Here is a 6052-nt window from a genome sequence, read left to right on the forward strand (position 1 = left end):
TCTTCCCCGATCTCCACACCGAGGTGTGGAGATCGTGGAGAAGGCCAGTCCAATATAGAGTTTTCAGCCCCCAGACCTCGATCTATAGCAATATAATTGGGCTGAAACAGCATGGCTATGGGGCGATGCCTCGGGTAGAGGAGACGCTCGCGAGCTATCTCTCGCCCGAGTCCGCATCATCTCTAAAAACCCCGACGCTGCCCACTAAGCCCCTAAAGACAACATCGGGCTTGGTGGGCAAGGCTTATGCAGCAGCGGGTCAGGCAGCAGCATGCTTACACACAATGTCACTGCTGCAGGCATATCAAGCCGACCTGCTGGGGGAGATTGATGAAAGCGGGGAGGCCACATTTGAGTGCATCCAGGAACTTAGAAAAGCGACAGACCTGGCTCTCCCTGAACCTCTCGGACATAAGGGATAGAGACAAAACTGCCCTTATGGACGCGCCGCTGTCTCCTGCGGGCCTGTTTGGCGACGCTGTAACATCAGTTGTCGACAGGTTCCAGGAGACCAAGAAACAATCTGCGGCGTTCCAGAGGTTCCTCCCCCGCCGTTCAAAAATTCCCCCCGAGGCTGCTGAGCGGGAGCAGCCTCGGCCGTCCACGAGCTCCTCCGCGCACCACAGAGCGCAACAAAAGATCAGTGTGGCCACCCGTACTCCCCCGCAGAAAACCTGGGGATCGGGGCGGTCTACACAGCAGAAGCCTGTGTAGACCGCCCTTCGAGGGGTAAAACGGACCTGCGGGCCGTTATTATCGCCAAGAAGGCTTCAAAGCGGTCCTGACATCTGTGGGTCAGGACCCATGAGGGCGGCCCCCTCCGGAGGGAGCCTGGTGTTAGGATATCTGGCACCCGCTTCCCTTCGGCACCCTCAGGGGACCGTTATGCTAACCCTGCCACCCAGTGTGCGTCAGGGCACAGCGGTCTCCACCGACCCTCCGAGGTGGGCCGGTCATCACTTGATTCGGCTGTCTTCTGCCGGTGCTCCGCTTCAGAGAGTCGAATCAAGTGCTCGAAAAAACACCAGAGGCCAGTCTCGAGAGACTGGTTCCCTTAGTAGATTTTATGGCAGAATGGAAACTTCTACCGAATATATCGAAATGGGTGCTGCTCATCATAGAAAAGGGTTACAGAATTCAGTTCGGGTCTCACCCGCCCAGGTTCAACGGGGTTCTTCCCACAGTGGTGACCCCCGAGCAGTCTCTGGTGATGGAACGAGAGGTTATGACACTTTTGCAAAAAGGAGCTATAGAAAGGGTTCCTCCTCCCAGCAAGCTGTCAGGCATTTACAGCCGCTACTTCATTGTTCCAAAGAAGGATGAGGGACTACGTCCTATCATAGATTTACGTGTGCTAAATCGCTCTATACAAAAGCTAAAATTCAAGATGCTTACACTCAAACAGATTATCCCTCAGATCAGGTCCGAGGACTGGTTTGTGGTGATAGACCTGAAAGATGCGTACTTTCATGTGTCCATCCATCCTTCTCACAGGAAGTTCCTCAGGTTTGCTTTCGGAGGCGAAGCCTACCAATACAGGGTTCTTCCGTTCGGCCTGTCATTATCACCCCACACATTCACGAAGTGCGTGGATGCAGCTCTGGCTCCACTGAGACTCCAGGGCATCTGCGTACTGAATTATATCGACGATTGGTTGATTCTAGCTCAATCAGAGCAACTAGCAGTTCGGCATCGAGATGCTGTTCTGTCCCACATGAAAAGGCTTGGGCTGAGGCTCAGTGCCAAAAAGAGTGTGCTAGTTCCGGCTCAGACTACCACTTATCTAGGTGTAGTCTGGGACTCCACCACGATGCGGGCACATCTGTCCCCTGCTCGTGTGAGTTCCATTCTCGCAGCCGTGAAAGGGGTGAAATTAGGCCAGTCATTCACTGTAAAACAGTTCCAGAAATTGTTGGGTCTGATGGCAGCTGCGTCCAACGTGATACCTTTTGGCCTTCTGCACATGAGACCCTTACAGTGGTGGCTCAGGACCAGGGGGTTTTCTCCGAGGGGAAATCCTTTTCGCATGATCAAAGTCACGCGGCGATGCCTTCGTGCTCTGGCCATGTGGAAAAATCCCTGGTTCCTGTCCCAGGGACCTGTGCTGGGGACTTCTGGTCGTCGTGTAATGCTTACGACAGATGCTTCCCTCACGGGCTGGGGGGCGATCATGAGTGGTCGCTCAGCTCAGGGTTTATGGGAGGGACCATCAGCTCTCCTGGCACATAAATCGGCTGGAGATGATGGCAGTGTTTCTAGCACTGAAACACTTCCTCCCAGACCTGAGAGACCACCATGTGCCACCAGGCCCAGCATCTAAGCAGAGGATGAGCAAGTGGGTGGTCGAGGCCATCTCACTTGCATATGAAGCGGCCGGACAGCCTTCTTCATTGAATGTCTGCGCCCACTCTACCAGGGGTATGGCGGCATCAAAGGCTCTGATGTCTGGTATTTCCATTAATGATATCTGTGATGCAGCTGGATGGTCATGCCAGCACACATTTATCAGGTTTTATAACCTTGATGTTGGCTCCACTCTGGGGTCTTCTATTCTGTCAAGCTAACATTGGCAAGTACTTGGAGCTACGGCACAGTTGGGATTGCGTTCCCAATGCGTTATACGCAGCGTCGACAGTTCCCACGAAAGGGAACATCTCAGGTTACAGATGTAACCCTGGTTCCCTGAGTAGGGAACGAGATGCTGCGTCTCCTGCCGTACCCCCAGCATACTTGCGAGTGCTTGCTTCAGACTTATCCCAGAAGCTAGCGATCTCTGCATCCGGGTATGCTTTATAGTTTCCTGGTCCGTGACGTCACCCGCCTCTGACGTCTCGCTACGCGATTGGTTAGATACATGAGTGCTTCAATGACGTTATCACGCAGAAGGTTCCCAATGCGTTATACGCAGCGTCTCGTTCCCTACTCAGGGAACCAGGGTTACATCTGTAACCTGAGACGTTTTCCTTACTGAATTGCCCGTATTGGCTGTAAGTGGTCTTTTCCATCCTTGATCTAAGCGTTTACATGCTTGCTGAATAAAATATAATAACTTTTTATATGCTTAAAGGCCTTAAATGCTTGAACCCCGGTAAATGCTGCTTGCAGCTTTAATTATTATTATTATTATTCTTCTGCCGTAAAACTGATCGTGCAGACCAAACCGTAAGGCCTAGAGGCTTGAAACCTGGCCAGATGCTAGGTCTCAATTTGGGGAGAGCCTGACAAGGTATGACCCCGATTGACCAATAGGGGGCACTACAGCGATCAACAACGCAAAACTGCTCATAACTTCTAGACCGTTTGTCGTAGACTCAAGAGTCTTATATCATTGGAATCCTTGGCTCAACGTGTATCTTCATTTCCGTTATGCAAATTTTTCCGTCATTTTGAATTTTCTGAAAAATCTACTTTTTTCAACTCCTCACAGGCCGTTCGTCTGATTAACTCGAAATTTGATATACATCATCTAGAGACCTTCCTGGCAAAAAGTTATTAAAAGAATTTCGATCGGTGATTCACTCTCGTGACGGGACGCCAAAACGTTCGAAGTAGGCAGGGCCGCTTTCACTTAAATGGTTATAACTCTTGAACTAAATGAGATATTTTCACCAAATTTGTCATACTCATGTATGAGTATACTCAAAAAATGTGCAGGTTTACCACTTGGTGGCGCTATAATACGAAAAAAACATAAAAACTGCTATAACTACGCAACTGTTAGTCCAATTGACTTGAACATTGGCATGCACTGTCTTTGTCCGAGTTGCCTTGATGATGTATGATGACATTCGTGTATCTCGAAATTATATATATCATATATATCTATGTATATATATCTATATATATATATATATATATATATATATCACGCAATGTATCACGCATTCACACAATATTCATATGATATGTTGAATCTCCTCATTCTGAACACTTTGCCTCAAGAACCACTGCTGTCAATCAAATTGTTCATTAAACATTTGCGATTATTTGAAAAGTCTACTTTTTCGAACTCCTCATAGGCCATTTGTGCAATCTGTTCAAAACTTGACATGCATCATCTAGAAACACTCATGGCAGAAAGTTATTAAAAGAATTTTGAGTGGTGATTCAAGTTCGCAACTGAACGCCAAAACGTTTGAAGTAGCAGTTGCCTTTTACTAAAATGGTTATATCTCTTGATTGCAACAAGATATTTTCACCAAACATGGTACACGTGTGTACAAGCTCAGTCCGAGGTCACAATAAAAAAAAATTAGCGTTTGGCCACTTGGTGGCACTGTAATAGAGAAAAAACATGAAAACCACTACATCTACACAAGAGTTAGTCTGATTGACTTGAAAATTGGCATGCACTGTCCTTACCAAGTTGCCATGATGGAAAAGCGATTGTCCACTTGGTGGCACTATAACAGGAAAAAAACATGAAAATGGCTAATAACTACGCAATCGTTAATCCGATTGACTTGAAAATTGGCATGCAGTGTCTTGGCCGAAGGTGCCATGAATGTCTATGAGGACCTTCGAGTCTCTCAAAAAACATGGCTGCCATTGGCCTATGAAGTTTGAAAACCTGTTACACCAAGTTAACGGAGGTCGATCAAAATGAAACTTGGTGGACCTATTTGACTCTTGACTCTAGCGGTCTGTGTGAAGTATGAAGGAAATCAGCCACCGGGTGGCGCTACGTATCACAGATAAACGATATTCATAGCATATGTTGAATCTCCTCATTCTCTATAAGTTTGCTTTAAGGTCCTAGGTATTTCACTCAACCTCAAAACCACTGCAGAAAAATTCTCTAGATTTTTTAGGTCAATAATTATCAAAAACTGTTGAACTTTACCATTTGGATAGCCATAACAGCATCATTCAGAAATGTATCTCCATCTCCAAAAGCCTATAAATCTTAAATGCTTTCGTGTCGGCTTAGAACCTAACACCATAAATGGCATAAAGGTCTTAAAAGCTTGAACCCCGATAAATGCTGCTTGCAGCTTTAATTAGGGGTTCAAGCACGAAGTGCTGAAACCCTATTGTAATTGTTAGGATTTTTATTATTATTAGGGTTTCAAGCATGACGTTATTAACATAACACTTTATGTTAATAACTTTTGAACCGTAAGGGTTAGAAACAAATTTTCGTCATTTTGAAAAATTTTCCGCCATTTTGAATTTTCTAAAAAACATACTTTTTCAAACTCCTCCTAGGCCGTTACTCCGATTTTCACAAAAAGTTATGGAATTCAAGTTGATTTCTCAAACCATTTTTGAAAAATACGCAAACGAATTTTACGTAGCGCTTGCGAAAATAGACATAAGGCTGTATCTCTGCAACGCTTTATTGTATTCAGACCAAACTTGGTACATGTTATCACAAGCATGTCCTGAGGCAACATGCAGCGTTTTGGGTTTGTCCAAAAATCATAAATTTGGTCTCGTTGGATTCGGGACATCATGCCGAGTCGAATGATATCCAATTTTCACATATCGGCCATTTTGAATTTTGTGCTAAAATGCTGTATTTTACGAACGCAGTAGCTCTTCAGGATTAAATGCGGCAAGCTGAATAGGTTGGTTCACAAACCTATCAGTCAACACTTTAGGCTGGAACACTGGATTTGGTCAGAGTGTAACCTGATTGTCCTGAGGTCCCCATCTGAGACATTGTGGGCTGACCGAGAGGGCATGTAGCTCACCTACCCTCCTGGTTGATATTATAGCCAAGAGAAAAGCAGTCTTCATAAAAAAAACTTTTAATATCAGTTTGTTCAAGTGGCTCATAAGGTGCTGAACATAGGCTGTTAAGGACCATCTGCAGATACCACTGTGTATGCAATACACGTGCCAGTGGATTAAGATGAATTGCTCCCTCAAGAAAAGTCACCACCAATTTATCCGCACCAATCCATATCTCCCCCACAGGGTTTCGATATGCTGATAAGGCTGCCATGAACATCCTTAGAGTCACTGGGGACTGTCCAATGTCCAATAAATGTTGTAAGAATTCCAATACTGAACTGATGGCACAAGTGACTGGGTTAAGAGACTGCTC

Source organism: Ctenopharyngodon idella, chromosome 22 (genome assembly GCF_019924925.1).
Source record: "Ctenopharyngodon idella isolate HZGC_01 chromosome 22, HZGC01, whole genome shotgun sequence".
Classification (NCBI taxonomy): Eukaryota; Metazoa; Chordata; class Actinopteri; order Cypriniformes; family Xenocyprididae; genus Ctenopharyngodon; species Ctenopharyngodon idella.